General features: G+C 51.4%; 21 non-coding genes across 21 annotated transcripts; 5 read left to right on the forward strand and 16 right to left on the reverse strand.

The window, feature by feature from the left end:
• Positions 1-160: 160 nt before the first annotated feature.
• On the reverse strand, positions 161-232 carry Trnae-uuc. The gene has a single exon. It is a non-coding gene; the product is annotated as a tRNA-Glu (tRNA).
• A 305-nt stretch (positions 233-537) lies between these two features.
• On the reverse strand, positions 538-610 carry Trnam-cau. Its single transcript has one exon. It is a non-coding gene; the product is annotated as a tRNA-Met (tRNA).
• A 381-nt stretch (positions 611-991) lies between these two features.
• On the reverse strand, positions 992-1,062 carry Trnag-gcc. The gene has a single exon. It is a non-coding gene; the product is annotated as a tRNA-Gly (tRNA).
• A 342-nt stretch (positions 1,063-1,404) lies between these two features.
• Positions 1,405-1,476, forward strand: Trnag-ucc. The gene has a single exon. It is a non-coding gene; the product is annotated as a tRNA-Gly (tRNA).
• A 610-nt stretch (positions 1,477-2,086) lies between these two features.
• Trnai-aau lies at positions 2,087-2,160 on the reverse strand. The gene has a single exon. It is a non-coding gene; the product is annotated as a tRNA-Ile (tRNA).
• A 198-nt stretch (positions 2,161-2,358) lies between these two features.
• On the reverse strand, positions 2,359-2,430 carry Trnae-uuc. The gene has a single exon. It is a non-coding gene; the product is annotated as a tRNA-Glu (tRNA).
• A 305-nt stretch (positions 2,431-2,735) lies between these two features.
• Trnam-cau lies at positions 2,736-2,808 on the reverse strand. Its single transcript has one exon. It is a non-coding gene; the product is annotated as a tRNA-Met (tRNA).
• Positions 2,809-3,189: 381 nt separating this feature from the next.
• On the reverse strand, positions 3,190-3,260 carry Trnag-gcc. Its single transcript has one exon. It is a non-coding gene; the product is annotated as a tRNA-Gly (tRNA).
• A 342-nt stretch (positions 3,261-3,602) lies between these two features.
• On the forward strand, positions 3,603-3,674 carry Trnag-ucc. Its single transcript has one exon. It is a non-coding gene; the product is annotated as a tRNA-Gly (tRNA).
• Positions 3,675-4,284: 610 nt separating this feature from the next.
• Trnai-aau lies at positions 4,285-4,358 on the reverse strand. Its single transcript has one exon. It is a non-coding gene; the product is annotated as a tRNA-Ile (tRNA).
• Positions 4,359-4,933: 575 nt separating this feature from the next.
• Positions 4,934-5,006, reverse strand: Trnam-cau. Its single transcript has one exon. It is a non-coding gene; the product is annotated as a tRNA-Met (tRNA).
• A 381-nt stretch (positions 5,007-5,387) lies between these two features.
• Trnag-gcc lies at positions 5,388-5,458 on the reverse strand. Its single transcript has one exon. It is a non-coding gene; the product is annotated as a tRNA-Gly (tRNA).
• Positions 5,459-5,800: 342 nt separating this feature from the next.
• On the forward strand, positions 5,801-5,872 carry Trnag-ucc. The gene has a single exon. It is a non-coding gene; the product is annotated as a tRNA-Gly (tRNA).
• Positions 5,873-10,342: 4,470 nt separating this feature from the next.
• On the reverse strand, positions 10,343-10,414 carry Trnae-uuc. The gene has a single exon. It is a non-coding gene; the product is annotated as a tRNA-Glu (tRNA).
• Positions 10,415-10,719: 305 nt separating this feature from the next.
• On the reverse strand, positions 10,720-10,792 carry Trnam-cau. The gene has a single exon. It is a non-coding gene; the product is annotated as a tRNA-Met (tRNA).
• A 6,415-nt stretch (positions 10,793-17,207) lies between these two features.
• On the forward strand, positions 17,208-17,279 carry Trnag-ucc. The gene has a single exon. It is a non-coding gene; the product is annotated as a tRNA-Gly (tRNA).
• A 593-nt stretch (positions 17,280-17,872) lies between these two features.
• Trnai-aau lies at positions 17,873-17,946 on the reverse strand. Its single transcript has one exon. It is a non-coding gene; the product is annotated as a tRNA-Ile (tRNA).
• A 198-nt stretch (positions 17,947-18,144) lies between these two features.
• On the reverse strand, positions 18,145-18,216 carry Trnae-uuc. Its single transcript has one exon. It is a non-coding gene; the product is annotated as a tRNA-Glu (tRNA).
• A 305-nt stretch (positions 18,217-18,521) lies between these two features.
• Trnam-cau lies at positions 18,522-18,594 on the reverse strand. The gene has a single exon. It is a non-coding gene; the product is annotated as a tRNA-Met (tRNA).
• Positions 18,595-18,975: 381 nt separating this feature from the next.
• Trnag-gcc lies at positions 18,976-19,046 on the reverse strand. The gene has a single exon. It is a non-coding gene; the product is annotated as a tRNA-Gly (tRNA).
• A 342-nt stretch (positions 19,047-19,388) lies between these two features.
• Positions 19,389-19,460, forward strand: Trnag-ucc. The gene has a single exon. It is a non-coding gene; the product is annotated as a tRNA-Gly (tRNA).
• Positions 19,461-19,657: the final 197 nt, after the last annotated feature.

Genomic DNA, 19,657 nt, shown 5'->3' on the forward strand with positions numbered 1-19,657 from the left:
GTGGCATGAAGCCATACACCTTTTCTATGGTCGTCGTGTGTCTGCTTCCCTAGTCTATATTCTGCTGACGGTCACGAAACAGTAGCTATATTGCGAGCAGGACGGCAAACGGCTGCTCGGACAGCTCAAACTTGCCACGATTCGTGTGGAAAAAATTCCGTTCCGGTACCGGGAATCGAACCCGGGCCTCCTGGGTGAAAGCCATGTATCCTAGCCACTAGACCACACCGGATGTGGACGTTTCGTTCGACCGTTCGTACGGTCGCTTGGCGCATTTCGTGTCGAGTGCCGCGTCGGCGCCCCTCTCTCTTTGCGAGCATCTTTGCACATACTGACTGGCAAGGCGCGCACCTCAAACGTCGCAGAGCAATGCTTTTGGCTTCATGCTCTGCTGGGAGAAGAGGAAAAGGGAAGCTGTAAGTAGCAATAACAGGAAGTAAACATTTTCCCGCTGAAGCGTTGAAACGTTGTGGATAACAAACAAGAAATACGTTGGCGCCCTAGCAACAGCACCACCATCAGTCACAGAAAATTAAATGCCCCGGGTGAGGATCGAACTCACGACCTTAAGATTATGAGACTTACGCGCTGCCTACTGCGCTACCGAGGCACGGGTGCACCGCTTGTCCTGGAAACTGGGTAAATACCGTACCCAATATTAGACGTAGAGACACTGTACTTCCTGGATAACGTGTTCTGTTGCTACACGTGCACTGCCGGCCCAGTTGATTGCGGTGCTGCTGCAGCTGTTGCAACGATAGGCAGCACTCCTTGTCGTTAAAGTTCAGAGCCTCGGAGGCACCCGGACCCAGCAACTTGTGAGGCCAGGCCGACGCTAGTCTGTAGAACATGATGCGAGCGTCCTAGTGGGGACCCGCGAGTGCTGCGTTCTCGGTCCTTCTCAAGGGAAATCCAGCTACACATTCTTGTGGATCGTGCATCTCAAGCGCTCAAGCCACGCGGCAGCATCATCGCGGGAAAAGCAAAATGATGCATCGGCCGGGAATCGAACCCGGGCCGCCCGCGTGGCAGGCGAGCATTCTACCACTGAACCACCGATGCTGGGGCCAGCGGTAACTTGACGCTGCTTCCCGAGCAGATGTCTCAAGGGAAAGTGGGACTGCCGTCAAGCGCCGTAGCATTCTGTGGGAAAGATGCTGCAGACGCTGAATCCTGCACTGCACTGCTTAAAAATGCCGCCAGAACGCGGTCCTCTGCGTACTCTTGCGTCGCCGGCGCCCAACTCTTGCCAAAGGATGCGAAATGTGCGCGGATACGCTGTCCGAATGCGTCTGGATGTGCTCCCCTAGCCTGCCTCGAAATGCGCCTGCCAGGTACGATCACCTTCGGCCGCTGCCGACTGGCGGGAAGCCGACACAGCGCGGACGCGCGGCGCTCGCTTGTGCGGTGGTGGTGTAATGGTCAGCATAGTTGCCTTCCAAGCAGTTGATCCGCGTTCGATTCCCGGCCACCGCAGCAGGCTTTTAATTTCGCGTATGAGTACTTTTGCCACGCGCTCTTAAATTATTGTTTTTTCGCCCTCTTACTCGCTGCATACCAGCCCTTAGTGTGTCTCGACTTGTCTCGTGTCTCGACTTGTCTCGACTTTGCTCAGCTGACGCGAGAGCTGACGCTCTCAAATCGGCCTTTATCAAAACGACAAGCACGAGAAACGACTGAGAGAGGTAAGGAGAGGCGAGGCGATGGACACACAGCACGCCCCCTTCATTTCACGGTGGCGTCTCCCTGACCGAATCGGGCTGTAGCTCCGAAAACAAAGGAGAAACAAAAATAGGAAGTAAAAGTGCAAATAGTGCCCTGTGTTCCCATGCGCTCACCCGCCCAAGTACTGACAAGGGCCAAAGTTGTTACGCATCGGCAATCGGACATTTTCTTTCATTTTCTCTTTATCGGTTGAGAACCAGTGTATTCAAGATATTATGGCCATTGCCGAGTGAATGCTGTAGCGCTTCCCGACGAGTCGGGTTCGGATCCTCTGTCAACTTCCACGCAGGGTGATGATCTTTTGGTCATCACACTCGCCAGCTGAAATCGGCGCTGCCTTTTCGTAGTAGTAAAAGAGTAGTGGCCCGTGGGGGGATCGAACCCACGACCTTCGCGTTATTAGCACGGCGCTCTAACCAACTGAGCTAACGGGCCTCGGCAGATGCAGTTGCTCAGCCCTACGCTGGAAACAGGTGGCATGAAGCCATACACCTTTTCTATGGTCGTCGTGTGTCTGCTTCCCTAGTCTATATTCTGCTGACGGTCACGAAACAGTAGCTATATTGCGAGCAGGACGGCAAACGGCTGCTCGGACAGCTCAAACTTGCCACGATTCGTGTGGAAAAAATTCCGTTCCGGTACCGGGAATCGAACCCGGGCCTCCTGGGTGAAAGCCATGTATCCTAGCCACTAGACCACACCGGATGTGGACGTTTCGTTCGACCGTTCGTACGGTCGCTTGGCGCATTTCGTGTCGAGTGCCGCGTCGGCGCCCCTCTCTCTTTGCGAGCATCTTTGCACATACTGACTGGCAAGGCGCGCACCTCAAACGTCGCAGAGCAATGCTTTTGGCTTCATGCTCTGCTGGGAGAAGAGGAAAAGGGAAGCTGTAAGTAGCAATAACAGGAAGTAAACATTTTCCCGCTGAAGCGTTGAAACGTTGTGGATAACAAACAAGAAATACGTTGGCGCCCTAGCAACAGCACCACCATCAGTCACAGAAAATTAAATGCCCCGGGTGAGGATCGAACTCACGACCTTAAGATTATGAGACTTACGCGCTGCCTACTGCGCTACCGAGGCACGGGTGCACCGCTTGTCCTGGAAACTGGGTAAATACCGTACCCAATATTAGACGTAGAGACACTGTACTTCCTGGATAACGTGTTCTGTTGCTACACGTGCACTGCCGGCCCAGTTGATTGCGGTGCTGCTGCAGCTGTTGCAACGATAGGCAGCACTCCTTGTCGTTAAAGTTCAGAGCCTCGGAGGCACCCGGACCCAGCAACTTGTGAGGCCAGGCCGACGCTAGTCTGTAGAACATGATGCGAGCGTCCTAGTGGGGACCCGCGAGTGCTGCGTTCTCGGTCCTTCTCAAGGGAAATCCAGCTACACATTCTTGTGGATCGTGCATCTCAAGCGCTCAAGCCACGCGGCAGCATCATCGCGGGAAAAGCAAAATGATGCATCGGCCGGGAATCGAACCCGGGCCGCCCGCGTGGCAGGCGAGCATTCTACCACTGAACCACCGATGCTGGGGCCAGCGGTAACTTGACGCTGCTTCCCGAGCAGATGTCTCAAGGGAAAGTGGGACTGCCGTCAAGCGCCGTAGCATTCTGTGGGAAAGATGCTGCAGACGCTGAATCCTGCACTGCACTGCTTAAAAATGCCGCCAGAACGCGGTCCTCTGCGTACTCTTGCGTCGCCGGCGCCCAACTCTTGCCAAAGGATGCGAAATGTGCGCGGATACGCTGTCCGAATGCGTCTGGATGTGCTCCCCTAGCCTGCCTCGAAATGCGCCTGCCAGGTACGATCACCTTCGGCCGCTGCCGACTGGCGGGAAGCCGACACAGCGCGGACGCGCGGCGCTCGCTTGTGCGGTGGTGGTGTAATGGTCAGCATAGTTGCCTTCCAAGCAGTTGATCCGCGTTCGATTCCCGGCCACCGCAGCAGGCTTTTAATTTCGCGTATGAGTACTTTTGCCACGCGCTCTTAAATTATTGTTTTTTCGCCCTCTTACTCGCTGCATACCAGCCCTTAGTGTGTCTCGACTTGTCTCGTGTCTCGACTTGTCTCGACTTTGCTCAGCTGACGCGAGAGCTGACGCTCTCAAATCGGCCTTTATCAAAACGACAAGCACGAGAAACGACTGAGAGAGGTAAGGAGAGGCGAGGCGATGGACACACAGCACGCCCCCTTCATTTCACGGTGGCGTCTCCCTGACCGAATCGGGCTGTAGCTCCGAAAACAAAGGAGAAACAAAAATAGGAAGTAAAAGTGCAAATAGTGCCCTGTGTTCCCATGCGCTCACCCGCCCAAGTACTGACAAGGGCCAAAGTTGTTACGCATCGGCAATCGGACATTTTCTTTCATTTTCTCTTTATCGGTTGAGAACCAGTGTATTCAAGATATTATGGCCATTGCCGAGTGAATGCTGTAGCGCTTCCCGACGAGTCGGGTTCGGATCCTCTGTCAACTTCCACGCAGGGTGATGATCTTTTGGTCATCACACTCGCCAGCTGAAATCGGCGCTGCCTTTTCGTAGTAGTAAAAGAGTAGTGGCCCGTGGGGGGATCGAACCCACGACCTTCGCGTTATTAGCACGACGCTCTAACCAACTGAGCTAACGGGCCTCGGCAGATGCAGTTGCTCAGCCCTACGCTGGAAACAGGTGGCATGAAGCCATACACCTTTTCTATGGTCGTCGTGTGTCTGCTTCCCTAGTCTATATTCTGCTGACGGTCACGAAACAGTAGCTATATTGCGAGCAGGACGGCAAACGGCTGCTCGGACAGCTCAAACTTGCCACGATTCGTGTGGAAAAAATTCCGTTCCGGTACCGGGAATCGAACACGGGCCTCCTGGGTGAAAGCCATGTATCCTAGCCACTAGACCACACCGGATGTGGACGTTTCGTTCGACCGTTCGTACGGTCGCTTGGCGCATTTCGTGTCGAGTGCCGCGTCGGCGCCCCTCTCTCTTTGCGAGCATCTTTGCACATACTGACTGGCAAGGCGCGCACCTCAAACGTCGCAGAGCAATGCTTTTGGCTTCATGCTCTGCTGGGAGAAGAGGAAAAGGGAAGCTGTAAGTAGCAATAACAGGAAGTAAACATTTTCCCGCTGAAGCGTTGAAACGTTGTGGATAACAAACAAGAAATACGTTGGCGCCCTAGCAACAGCACCACCATCAGTCACAGAAAATTAAATGCCCCGGGTGAGGATCGAACTCACGACCTTAAGATTATGAGACTTACGCGCTGCCTACTGCGCTACCGAGGCACGGGTGCACCGCTTGTCCTGGAAACTGGGTAAATACCGTACCCAATATTAGACGTAGAGACACTGTACTTCCTGGATAACGTGTTCTGTTGCTACACGTGCACTGCCGGCCCAGTTGATTGCGGTGCTGCTGCAGCTGTTGCAACGATAGGCAGCACTCCTTGTCGTTAAAGTTCAGAGCCTCGGAGGCACCCGGACCCAGCAACTTGTGAGGCCAGGCCGACGCTAGTCTGTAGAACATGATGCGAGCGTCCTAGTGGGGACCCGCGAGTGCTGCGTTCTCGGTCCTTCTCAAGGGAAATCCAGCTACACATTCTTGTGGATCGTGCATCTCAAGCGCTCAAGCCACGCGGCAGCATCATCGCGGGAAAAGCAAAATGATGCATCGGCCGGGAATCGAACCCGGGCCGCCCGCGTGGCAGGCGAGCATTCTACCACTGAACCACCGATGCTGGGGCCAGCGGTAACTTGACGCTGCTTCCCGAGCAGATGTCTCAAGGGAAAGTGGGACTGCCGTCAAGCGCCGTAGCATTCTGTGGGAAAGATGCTGCAGACGCTGAATCCTGCACTGCACTGCTTAAAAATGCCGCCAGAACGCGGTCCTCTGCGTACTCTTGCGTCGCCGGCGCCCAACTCTTGCCAAAGGATGCGAAATGTGCGCGGATACGCTGTCCGAATGCGTCTGGATGTGCTCCCCTAGCCTGCCTCGAAATGCGCCTGCCAGGTACGATCACCTTCGGCCGCTGCCGACTGGCGGGAAGCCGACACAGCGCGGACGCGCGGCGCTCGCTTGTGCGGTGGTGGTGTAATGGTCAGCATAGTTGCCTTCCAAGCAGTTGATCCGCGTTCGATTCCCGGCCACCGCAGCAGGCTTTTAATTTCGCGTATGAGTACTTTTGCCACGCGCTCTTAAATTATTGTTTTTTCGCCCTCTTACTCGCTGCATACCAGCCCTTAGTGTGTCTCGACTTGTCTCGTGTCTCGACTTGTCTCGACTTTGCTCAGCTGACGCGAGAGCTGACGCTCTCAAATCGGCCTTTATCAAAACGACAAGCACGAGAAACGACTGAGAGAGGTAAGGAGAGGCGAGGCGATGGACACACAGCACGCCCCCTTCATTTCACGGTGGCGTCTCCCTGACCGAATCGGGCTGTAGCTCCGAAAACAAAGGAGAAACAAAAATAGGAAGTAAAAGTGCAAATAGTGCCCTGTGTTCCCATGCGCTCACCCGCCCAAGTACTGACAAGGGCCAAAGTTGTTACGCATCGGCAATCGGACATTTTCTTTCATTTTCTCTTTATCGGTTGAGAACCAGTGTATTCAAGATATTATGGCCATTGCCGAGTGAATGCTGCAGCGCTTCCCGACGAGTCGGGTTCGGATCCTCTGTCAACTTCCACGCAGGGTGATGATCTTCTGGTCATCACACTCGCCAGCTGAAATCGGCGCTGCCTTTTCGTAGTAGTAAAAGAGTAGTGGCCCGTGGGGGGATCGAACCCACGACCTTCGCGTTATTAGCACGACGCTCTAACCAACTTTTTTTTTTTTTTTTTTTTAAAACAAATTGCCAAGAACACCACGTGATGAAGCGTTAAAACCTATTGTACCTAAAACACGATCTAAAAACACATGACTGACGTGATCAAAAGCCTTATAAAAATCAAGGAAGGCAAAGGCACAATGTACGTTTGTAACCGCCGCAACCGAGACAACATCCCGATATTCGGCTACTGGTGTCAGAATAGATCTATCATGAAAACAACATTGATGTGCACCAATCACACCCCGAAGCAGAGAAGACAGCCGGCTATTGAGCGCTCTAGCAGCTGTCTTATAGTCCAAATTCAGCAATGTGAGCGGACGAAGATTGGCAGCAGATAAACGACCAGAGGACTTCGGAATTAAAACAATTTTCCCTACTTTAAAATCGGCAGGCACATCCATCCCTCTGACAATCTCATTTAAAATCTGCGTAAAAATGCCACCCAAAAGAGGCCAAAAACGGAGATAAAATTCTTTAGGCAGGCCGTCTGGACCCGGCGATTTACTGGACGGAGAGCGAGCAATAAAATCGAAAACATCATCTACCTGGAACTCCCGGAGAAATTCGCCGTTCGCGTCAGGCGCGATCGTCGCAGTTAGATCCCCAAAGACATCATCCGAAAGAGACTCACCAGAATCATCGGCAGAATAGAGACTAGTGTAATACTGATGAAGAGCACGAACCATTTCCTCCTGTGCACTAAGCTGTCGCCCATCATCCACCGTAAGAGAAGAGATGAAGGAGCGACGACGACGAGTCTGATGCCGTAGCAGGTGGTACAAGGATGTCAGTTCACCTTCAACAAGAGAGTGAGGTTTCGACTTAACTCGCAGACCATCCATCTGTCGTCGTTTAAGGCTCAAGAGCTTGGCTTTAATACGACGAACATCATGGATCCGCAGTGGAGAGGTACCCGCCGCGTCATATAGTTCACGCAGGACAGAGTAGTAATATTCATACGTGTTCTTAAAATCACGCGTCCTAGCAGCACAGTAGAAAATCAAAGTCTGACGAATCTTGGGCTTGGCAAACGCAGTCCACCAAACCAGCAAGGAGGGGTATCGCGGGACAGAGCGAAGACATCGCTCCCACACGCCACTTATAACATCATCCATAGCACTGTCGGCAAGGTGGGAAACATTTAACATCCACTGGGAACGATAAAGTTTTGCAGGTTGGCGACTAAGATTTACAGTTGCAGTAAAAGCACAATGGTCAGAAAAACTAGTAGGAATAACATCGACAGAAAGAATTTTATCACATAAAAAATCAGATAAATAGAATCTGTCGAGTCTACTGCATGAGGACGCGGTAAAAAACGTATATTTCACCAGGGTTGGATATTTGTGTTCCCAAACATCACGCAGATGCATCGTACGAACTAAGTCATGTAAATCACGGCAATAATTAAAATTGGGGGACTGGTCTGCAGGGCGTAAAACACAATTAAAATCGCCTCCGAGCAGGAGACTCCGAGGACTCTGGCGCAAAAGATAAATAAGCTCTTCTTTATAAAAGCGCGATCGAGCCACAGTGTGACCCGAACCAGAGGGGGCATACAAAACAACGAGGCGGAGATCAAAAAGACGACAACCAATCCCACGGCCAGAGTCAAGGAATTCAATGTCAGTAATAGGAATGCCCTCTCGAAAGAAAAGAGCAGTTCCTGTTGAATATTCCGGCGCGACGTTAAAAACAGTTTGAAATCCAGGTAGAGAGAGATCAGAAAACAACACTTCCTGCAAAAACACTACGTCCGCACAGGCGTCGTAAATAAACTGCCGCAAAGAGGCAATGCGAACGTCGGACTCAATACGGTTAACATTTAAGGTAAGAAAGGTGTATGCTTGAACCATAGAGAGAAAAGCGAGAAAACAAATCACCTACACCGACGCACCAGCGTCACAGTCCATAGCAGGGGTGACGGAGGCATCCGAGGGAGGGGGACTGCTACCCCGTTCCGCGGATCCCTTACGTTTCGGTTTTTTACGAACAGCATTAACGTTCGGCTGAACGCGTAACTTGCGTCGGCTGACGGGCAAGGAAACTTCAGCCGCCGGTGACGTAGGAGGGTCAAGTTCTGTATCCGACACCACCCGCGCCGGTCCACATGCGGGATCCGGGGTCGCGGGGGAAACATCCGACAAAACGGAATGGTCAACACCTGCACTAGCTTCCGGCAAACATGGACTGCACGGAGGCGAAACGTGAGCAGGAACGTCCGAGGCCGCAGAGTTGGAAGGAAGCGGAACAGCTCCGCTGGCAGAGGTATGGGGCAGCGAAGCAGGAAGTTGTCGCGGCTCCACTTGTTGTGACATCGAAGTCGGTTCGGAAGACGGCGCCAACAGGCCCGACCGACGACCCGACTCGAGAGAAGCTGCGTCGGAGGCCGGAGGGGCGCCAGCAGCCGCCACCGGAACCGCTACCTCAGGAGGGCAGGGAGCAGCTACAGTACACAGTGGCTCGGAGGATGCCGGTCGCTCGGACTGGGGCATCTCAGGGAGATCCTCATCCGTACTATTTCCATCGTGTGGGCGACGCCTCTTATTATTCAAAAGTGGCACACCCACCTGAGGGACAGACGGAACAACATCAGATTTAGCACGCAAAGGAGGAAATTCTGTATCAGGGGTGCGCAAAACCTGTGGCGGGGCGCTACTACCACTGGACTGTGCTACACCAAGAGCAGAACCACCTGCAACGAGGTCAGCGACCGTTAACTTGCGACGCTGTTCGAGAGAATTTTTTAAAACAAAAACTCTCCGCGGACAGTCGGTACGCACGTGACCACTTTCATTGCACAAAAAACAGGTGCCAACCTGACCACTATATGTTACATGGACACGATATCCACCGATCTGCAGGTGAGATGGAATATTCTGCTTAACGTGCATTTCGACTGAACGAATACCACTGTAACATTGCAGGCGATGTTGGCTTGACCAGCGTTCAAGGCGAATGCTCTTTACATCACCATACTTCTGTAGACCCTCCTTAAGATAGACATTATCCACCTCCGGTGGAAGGTTGTAAACACGAACATTGGTATACGTGATGGAAGCATCGGAAAGCAGCACGGTACTTACAGAATCATCCCGATGCCGAAAGAGAACTTGATGACCATATTTAGAAAGAATTTTATCAACCTGAAGGGGGTCCATAAACTTAACAAAGAAAACATACAGTTCGGTATCAAAATAAGCAGTGTGCACCTGATCCGAATGAACACCAAAGGTATCTACCAACCAATCATGAATCTCAAGAGAACTAGGTTGCACATGGCGGGTTGACTTGTCAAAAGCAAAACTAACTGTAGCCTGACGAGGAATAACCTGGGACGACATTTTCAAAATATGCGGTCGAAACCGCTACACAAAAAACACTGAAATAAGGACAGAAAGTAACACAAGGTACGAAACAACGACGGAGAAATACTCTCAGAAGTTGCAACACAACACGTAACAAAAACGATAGTCCACTATACGTAACGCTACGGCGGAGCGGCAGACTAGGCACGTCCACACTGCACGGCGTCTAAAGCGGAACTGCCTTCGCGTTATTAGCATGACGCTCTAACCAACTGAGCTAACGGGCCTCGGCAGATGCAGTTGCTCAGCCCTACGCTGGAAACAGGTGGCATGAAGCCATACACCTTTTCTATGGTCGTCGTGTGTCTGCTTCCCTAGTCTATATTCTGCTGACGGTCACGAAACAGTAGCTATATTGCGAGCAGGACGGCAAACGGCTGCTCGGACAGCTCAAACTTGCCACGATTCGTGTGGAAAAAATTCCGTTCCGGTACCGGGAATCGAACCCGGGCCTCCTGGGTGAAAGCCAGGTATCCTAGCCACTAGACCACACCGGATGTGGACGTTTCGTTCGACCGTTCGTACGGTCGCTTGGCGCATTTCGTGTCGAGTGCCGCGTCGGCGCCCCTCTCTCTTTGCGAGCATCTTTGCACATACTGACTGGCAAGGCGCGCACCTCAAACGTCGCAGAGCAATGCTTTTGGCTTCATGCTCTGCTGGGAGAAGAGGAAAAGGGAAGCTGTAAGTAGCAATAACAGGAAGTAAACATTTTCCCGCTGAAGCGTTGAAACGTTGTGGATAACAAACAAGAAATACGTTGGCGCCCTAGCAACAGCACCACCATCAGTCACAGAAAATTAAATGCCCCGGGTGAGGATCGAACTCACGACCTTAAGATTATGAGACTTACGCGCTGCCTACTGCGCTACCGAGGCACGGGTGCACCGCTTGTCCTGGAAACTGGGTAAATACCGTACCCAATATTAGACGTAGAGACACTGTACTTCCTGGATAACGTGTTCTGTTGCTACACGTGCACTGCCGGCCCAGTTGATTGCGGTGCTGCTGCAGCTGTTGCAACGATAGGCAGCACTCCTTGTCGTTAAAGTTCAGAGCCTCGGAGGCACCCGGACCCAGCAACTTGTGAGGCCAGGCCGACGCTAGTCTGTAGAACATGATGCGAGCGTCCTAGTGGGGACCCGCGAGTGCTGCGTTCTCGGTCCTTCTCAAGGGAAATCCAGCTACACATTCTTGTGGATCGTGCATCTCAAGCGCTCAAGCCACGCGGCAGCATCATCGCGGGAAAAGCAAAATGATGCATCGGCCGGGAATCGAACCCGGGCCGCCCGCGTGGCAGGCGAGCATTCTACCACTTTTTTTTTTTTTTTTTTTTTTTTTTTCGTTATTTTTAATGTCGGGAATCGAACCCGGGCCGCCCGCGTGGCAGGCGAGCATTCTACCACGTTTTTCTTTCTTTTTTATTATTAGTTTTTTTTTATATTTTTTTTTTCTATTTTTTCATTTTGAAAATGCGGTAACAGGCAGGGAGAGGCAAGGAGGGCAGGGGTCATGCAATCTGAGGCCTGGCCATCTTGTCTCCCACCGTAACTGTCACCACGGCACCCTACCTTTTGTGCGTACTGAAGAAATGCTGCGGCTTGACTCCGCCGCCAGTAACATAAAAACAGAAATTAGTCCGGAGACGAAATGTTGCATCCATTTGCAGTGTAAATGAATATGTCCAATTTCATATGTATTCAGGAGAGCCGGGAATCCGTGCACTTTGCACCGCATGAGTGCGACTCACCCCACAAATCAGAGTTAGTATTGAATGAAAAATATAAATTAAAAGTCTTCTATCGTTATTTCTCTCCATCGGGTCGACTGTTACAATTAAGAAACTAGGAAACGCAGTTCTGTGCAGGGCATCCGCCAATGAGACGGAACGCGCTACTACAAACATCCTGTTAATTTCTGAACGTGACGAATGATCCAAGTGGCGCACTCGTAAATTAGTCTGTCCCGCACGTACTTCTTTGGTCTTCACTTCGGGCGTCCGAAGGAAGAACGGAATCCACCATGTCGGAAGAAATGGCTTTAAGCACTCCATCCTATACTGGCTGTGAAATGATCGTGTGACTTAAAAAGTTTGCAAAATGAGCTTTATAGTTTTTAGTCTTCTGTAGTCGGTGGTGCTGTATCATTAAATACAGGAGAAAGTCTTCTTTACTCGTTTCGTTCACATTGAAAAGATAGTAAACTGTGTGGCCTTTAAGCCAGTTTACTGAATTTCTTTTGGTCTGCGGGTAAGGCACGACCTCCGGAGTGAGGAAGTCAGCTGGCGTTATGGTCGCAGGGCATGTTCTAGTGATGCTCGCCAACAACTGTCGTATGACCGCCCAAACATCTCGCACTTTTTCGCAGACAAATCGGTGTTCCTCGCTATCTTGTACCTGGCAAGTGTTGCATAAGGGTGAATCGGCCAGATGAATGGAATGGAGTCTGGCATTGGTAGCTATTTTACGATTCACCGTGAGATACCAAGACGCTCGCACGTGAGACGGTAAATGGCGTGAATGAATATTATCCCAAATGACCCGCCAATTGTGAGCGGTATATTTGTCTTCGATGTTATTCCTGGAGGTGGACTCGATCAAAGTCTTATAAAGTTGCTTCACCACCGTTATTTCCTTCGCCGGAATTCTTGTTCGAGCGTAACTATATTCAAGCAGGAAGTATTTTAAATGATAAAGGTCTTGTGGAATATGATGTACATCAATCGGGGGGTTGAGGTTCGCTGGGGAGATTTCGTTGAGAAGGTGAGCAGTGAGACAGTGTGGATATTTTGTCCATAGCTTATACATACTGCTTAGATAGAGCGCCTGTGCCTTTTTATAGACATCTGTGAGGTTCAATCCGCCCTTCCGAGGCGGGAGCGTCAACGTAACATATTTAACTTTGAAGATATTGCCTCTGGTCACAAAATGGCCCAGGGCAGACAGCATTCTATGTGCAATGCCACCGGGAAGAGGCAGCACTTTGGCGACATAGTTAATCTTCGAGAGGATATAAGTGTTGACCAGTTCAATTTTTTGGAGAGCATTCAGTTTCCTCATGCTATGCAGTTGTACACATGCCCTAACCTTATGAAGTAAAGCTCTATAATTAACAGCAATGGTATTCTGTATCTTCCGCCGAAACTCAAGTCCTAAGCACTTTATACTGGTAATTTCTCGTAATCGGGCATTATTGGGTAGATTTATTCCCCGTCCGACATTCATGAGTCCGGATTTTTGCCAGTTCACCTTCGCCCCAGATACCGCCTCATATCGTTGAAGGATTTGAAGGGAGGACCGCACTTCTTGCGCGTTCACGACAAGAAAGCCGACATCATCTGCGTACGCACGGCACACAATCTTCTGGCTATTGATTTCCAATCCCTGCAAATGTGCAGTTAGCGTAGCGAGCAGAGGTTCTATGGCGATGGCAAAGAGAGCCATCGACATCGGACAGCCTTGCCTCACCGAACACTCGATATCAATAGCGCCACTGAGGCGACCATTAATTTGAATCCGCGACGTACTATTACGGATCAGATTGTCGAGTACTTGGGTGAACTGGTGCGGAAACCCCAATTCCTGCATGACGCGGAAAAGGAAACGATGGCTCACCCTGTCGAACGCTTTTGCAAAGTCTATCATGACGAGGGCGCATTTTAACTTGCAAGCCTCCGCTACGGCAATGACATCTCTGTAATCCGTGAGCGTGTGGTAAATAGATCTATCTCTACCGACACTCGTTTGATACTGTCCTGTGATTGTGGTCATGACAGTTTTGAGCCGTTGGCTCAGAACACGGGCGAATAGTTTATAATCACTATTTAATAACGTGAGAGGTCGGAGGTTAGTGAGGTCGTTACTGCACGGGGTCTTGGGCAGTAAGACAACAATTCCTTGTCGAAATTCCTGCGGAATAACGTTTTGTGGGTTCATTAGTTCTTGACATATTGCAAGTAGTTTCGATTTCATCTGCGGCCAGAAGGTTTGATATACTTCTGCAGGTATTCCATCGCAACCAGGAGATTTATTCTTCGGACTCCTTAGGATAACGTCTGTTAATTCGTCTTCTGTCACCTCTGTCATCAGCTGAGTCGCCTCTGTGGGGCTGAGCTTCCGTGATAAATTTGTCGCAAACTCCGAAAACACGGTATCATCTGTCATTTTATTGGACATCAGGTCTCGATAGTACTCTTCAATAGCACGCATAATTTCACTTTGTTTAGTAACTATTGCCCCGGTGCTGGTTCGGATGTGTGTAATGATTTTCCGACTGCCTCGTCGACTTTCACGTAACATGTGATACATGGCAGCCTCTTCTTCTTGCACCGTCTTAGGAACTCGCGCCCGAATTTGAAAACCTTCCAACTGTTTCCGTTGCAGCGTTAAAAGTTTCGCCTGAATTCTTTTGATCTTTGCAAAATTGCCGATAACGGTCGCGTCACATTTATACAACTCCCGAAGACACTGAAAGTAAAATTCCATGGTCCGTTTGTGCCACAGACTTTTCTGACGGGAGTAAAACATTAAAGTTTTCCTAATTTGTGGTTTGGCGCATTTGAGCCACCACTCGATCGCGGAGTTGTAGGATCTGAATTTGCGTTCACATGCCGTCCAGGTGGACAGGAAGGCTTCTCGACATGCAGGATCATGCAAATGTGCGATGTTGAACTTCCATAACCCTCGACCCCGGTATGTTTCCTTTTTTTGCATGTTGACGGTGCAGATATAGGCAGCATGGTCGGAAAATACAGTTGGCCATATTTCGGTGTGTAGCAGGTGTTGCGTTAAATTACGCGATATGTAAATTCTATCTAACCTACTTGCCGAATGATTGGTAACATGCGTAAAACCCACTTCCACTCCGTGCATGTGCGTCCAAGTATCAGTGAAGCGGAGTTCTTGAATGATCTGTTCTAATTCGACACACCGATTAAAGTGAGGAGTTTGATCGATTTGACGAAGCACACAATTGAAATCGCCGCCAAAAATGACATCACTGTAGTTGGTCCCGAAGAGCGGAAGGATCTCGTGGCGAAAAAATTCTGCACGGTGTTGCCTATTACTGGACCCAGAAGGTGCGTAAATATTAATCAGTCTGATGTTATTGACAGTGACTGCTATCCCTCTGCCGGTCACCAGTTTGGCCTCACAATTTGCAATGATCCCTTCTTTTAACAGTAATGCTGTTCCAAGTTCGAAACCGTTGCCAGGGTTCACGAAAGCGTTATATCCTGCTATGTGGTCTAACCTGATCTCACTCACTTCCTGAAGCATGGCTATATCGATGTCGGCTGCGTATAACAAGTCTTGTAAGTTCTTCAGATTCAAATCACTGCGTATCTTATTGATATTGAGAGTCAGGATCTTGTAGGCCTGCAAGGTGGTCATAGATGTTTGGTACGAAAGGAGCAAACGATAGGGTGCGTCATACAGCCTTCAATTGGAGGCGCTGACCGTGTCGGTCGTTTGAGTAGCCATGGCCACGTGGACGTTGTGTCCATCAACCGCTGATACGGGGGGCAAGGAGCCGGTCGAGGGTGTGGAATCCTCCTGCATCTCTACATCAGCTTCGTTCGTTTCAAACTCGTCCGCCCAATTGGGAGAGCAAAGGGTGCCTACTGGCTCAGAAACTGGTGGATTCGTATTCTGTGGCTCAGTTTGCTGAGTGGGCGTCTCATCTGGTCCGCTGTCGTACATCGTGGGAGTCTCCGACATGGTGTCGTCTGATCGCGTTGTGTCCCGCGAGCGCGAAGGCGAGGCGGCAGCGTCTGCGGGCCCTTCTTTTAAATTCTGACCGATTAATTTAGCCTTTCCCCGCAAGCTCGGTGCTGTATCTTCCGCACCTTGGTGAGCCATCCTCCGCTTTTTATTTTTCTTCGGAGATCGATTACCACGTATTACTGTGTCGGAGTTGGGCATCGTTTCAGCGACTCGTTCAGACATGGGAGAAGGAGCCATTGACACCTCCACCAACTCGGCACCCCGTGAGGGCTGGTCCACCGCCATCTCACTGGTCCTGTTAGTTTCATGTGTTTCAGAAGCAGCCATCTCGGACGCGACTGGCGTGTCCGGAGACGTCACATTAACGACGGAACTGGGTCCGGCAGGTTTATCGCGAATCAGTTGTATGGACGGCTCACCGCGGGCAACCGACACGTACGATGGCTGTAATGTTGACATCGCGGGAGGGCTAACACTCTCTCCGGTTGGCAGTTGAACTACACGACGCTGTAAACATTCCGCACGAACATGTCCCGTCGAGTTACATCTGGCACATGTTCTAGGTTGGCCATCATACATTACGACGGCACGGTACCCACAAACCGTGACGTACGACGGAATATGTCGTTGCAAGTCAACTTTAAGCTGCCTGACGCCATTCAGTACCGGATACTTATGCGCCGGAGACCAACGTTCGGCAAAGTTGCTCAAAACTTTGCCATACGGCGATATCGCAACGTTTATCTGGTCTGCTGGGACCTCAAACGGTAGTTCAAAAATGCGAATTGTTCGAAGTCCAAGCCCGGCGTGAGAAACAGTAACCACACCCACATTGCCATCACTATGCTTAAACTTCAAACCAGAACTAAAGGAGTCAACTAGTTTGTCACAAAACTCGGCATCTCTCATCTTGATATAAACGATGCTAGACAGAATCGACAAATGTATACCGATAATCTCATCGAGGCCAATTTTCATCACTTCTTCGAGGAAATCCTCGATTTCGAAGGATGTTGGTCGGGCAAACGTGTTATCGAACGTTAACTTCAAGGTGTCTTTCCTCATAGTATGTGCCATCACTGAATTATCAACGTCATTCCACAAACGCAAGAATAACCGCTGCTAGCGAGCGACTTACCCCGCAGAAGTAAACAAGCCAGCCGCAGCGCGGAGCACAGACAACCGCACGCCACGGCCGCTGCAGGCAGACTTTCTGAACCACCGACGCTGGGGCCAGCGGTAACTTGACGCTGCTTCCCGAGCAGATGTCTCAAGGGAAAGTGGGACTGCCGTCAAGCGCCGTAGCATTCTGTGGGAAAGATGCTGCAGACGCTGAATCCTGCACTGCACTGCTTAAAAATGCCGCCAGAACGCGGTCCTCTGCGTACTCTTGCGTCGCCGGCGCCCAACTCTTGCCAAAGGATGCGAAATGTGCGCGGATACGCTGTCCGAATGCGTCTGGATGTGCTCCCCTAGCCTGCCTCGAAATGCGCCTGCCAGGTACGATCACCTTCCGCCGCTGCCGACTGGCGGGAAGCCGACACAGCGCGGACGCGCGGCGCTCGCTTGTGCGGTGGTGGTGTAATGGTCAGCATAGTTGCCTTCCAAGCAGTTGATCCGGGTTCGATTCCCGGCCACCGCAGCGGGCTTTTAATTTCGCGTATGAGTACTTTTGCCACGCGCTCTTAAATTATTGTTTTTTCGCCCTCTTACTCGCTGCATACCAGCCCTTAGTGTGTCTCGACTTGTCTCGACTTTGCTCAGCTGACGCGAGAGCTGACGCTCTCAAATCGGCCTTTATCAAAACGACAAGCACGAGAAACGACTGAGAGAGCTAAGGAGAGGCGAGGCGATGGACACACAGCACGCCCCCTTCATTTCACGGTGGCGTCTCCCTGACCGAATCGGGCTGTAGCTCCGAAAACAAAGGAGAAACAAAAATAGGAAGTAAAAGTGCAAATAGTGCCCTGTGTTCCCATGCGCTCACCCGCCCAAGTACTGACAAGGGCCAAAGTTGCTACGCATCGGCAATCGGACATTTTCTTTCATTTTCTCTTTATCGGTTGAGAACCAGTGTATTCAAGATATTATGGCCATTGCCGAGTGAATGCTGCAGCGCTTCCCGACGAGTCGGGTTCGGATCCTCTGTCAACTTCCACGCAGGGTGATGATCTTCTGGTCATCACACTCGCCAGCTGAAATCGGCGCTGCCTTTTCGTAGTAGTAAAAGAGTAGTGGCCCGTGGGGGGATCGAACCCACGACCTTCGCGTTATTAGCTCGACGCTCTAACCAACTGAGCTAACGGGCCTCGGCAGATGCAGTTGCTCAGCCCTACGCTGGAAACAGGTGGCATGAAGCCATACACCATTTCTATGGTCGTCGTGTGTCTGCTTCCCTAGTCTATATTCTGCTGACGGTCACGAAACAGTAGCTATATTGCGAGCAGGACGGGAAACGGCCGCTCGGACAGCTCAAACCTGTCACGATTCGTGTGGAAAAAATTCCGTTCCGGTACCGGGAATCGAACCCCGGCCACCTGGGTGAAAGCCAGGTATCCTAGCCACTAGACCACACCGGATGCGGCCGTTTCGTTCGACCGTTCGTACGGTCGCTTGTCGCATTTCGTGTCGAGTGCCGCGTCGGCGCCCCTCTCTCTTTGCGAGCATCTTTGCACATAGTGACTGGCAAGGCGCGCACCTCAAACGTCGCAGAGCAATGCTTTTGGCTTCATGCTCTGCTGGGAGAAGAGGAAAAGGGAAGCTGTAAGTAGCAATAACAGGAAGTAAACATTTTCCCGCTGAAGCGTTGAAACGTTGTGGATAACAAACAAGAAATACGTTGGCGCCCTAGCAACAGCACCACCATCAGTCACAGAAAATTAAATGCCCCGGGTGAGGATCGAACTCACGACCTTAAGATTATGAGACTTACGCGCTGCCTACTGCGCTACCGAGGCACGGGTGCACCGCTTGTCCTGCAAACTGGGTAAATGCCGTACCCAATATTAGACGTAGAGACACTGTACTTCCTGGATAACGTGTTCTGTTGCTACACGTGCACTGCCGGCCCAGTTGATTGCGGTGCTGCTGCAGCTGTTGCAACGATAGGCAGCACTCCTTGTCGTTAAAGTTCAGAGCCTCGGAGGCACCCGGACCCGGCAACTTGTGAGGCCAGGCCGACGCTAGTCTGTAGAACATGATGCGAGCGTCCTAGTGGGGACCCGCGAGTGCTGCGTTCTCGGTCCTTCTCAAGGGAAATCCAGCTACACATTCTTGTGGATCGTGCATCTCAAGCGCTCAAGCCACGCGGCAGCATCATCGCGGGAAAAGCAAAATGATGCATCGGCCGGGAATCGAACCCGGGCCGCCCGCGTGGCAGGCGAGCATTCTACCACTGAACCACCGATGCTGGGGCCAGCGGTAACTTGACGCTGCTTCCCGAGCAGATGTCTCAAGGGAAAGTGGGACTGCCGTCAAGCGCCGTAGCATTCTGTGGGAAAGATGCTGCAGACGCTGAATCCTGCACTGCACTGCTTAAAAATGCCGCCAGAACGCGGTCCTCTGCGTACTCTTGCGTCGCCGGCGCCCAACTCTTGCCAAAGGATGCGAAATGTGCGCGGATACGCTGTCCGAATGCGTCTGGATGTGCTCCCCTAGCCTGCCTCGAAATGCGCCTGCCAGGTACGATCACCTTCCGCCGCTGCCGACTGGCGGGAAGCCGACACAGCGCGGACGCGCGGCGCTCGCTTGTGCGGTGGTGGTGTAATGGTCAGCATAGTTGCCTTCCAAGCAGTTGATCCGGGTTCGATTCCCGGCCACCGCAGCGGGCTTTTAATTTCGCGTATGAGTACTTTTGCCACGCGCTCTTAAATTATTGTTTTTTCGCCCTCTTACTCGCTGCATACCAGCCCTTAGTGTGTCTCGACTTGTCTCGACTTTGCTCAGCTGACGCGAGAGCTGACGCTCTCAAATCGGCCTTTATCAAAACGACAAGCACGAGAAACGACTGAGAGAGCTAAG

Source organism: Schistocerca piceifrons, unplaced genomic scaffold, assembly GCF_021461385.2.
Source record: "Schistocerca piceifrons isolate TAMUIC-IGC-003096 unplaced genomic scaffold, iqSchPice1.1 HiC_scaffold_572, whole genome shotgun sequence".
NCBI classification, from domain to species: domain Eukaryota; kingdom Metazoa; phylum Arthropoda; class Insecta; order Orthoptera; family Acrididae; genus Schistocerca; species Schistocerca piceifrons.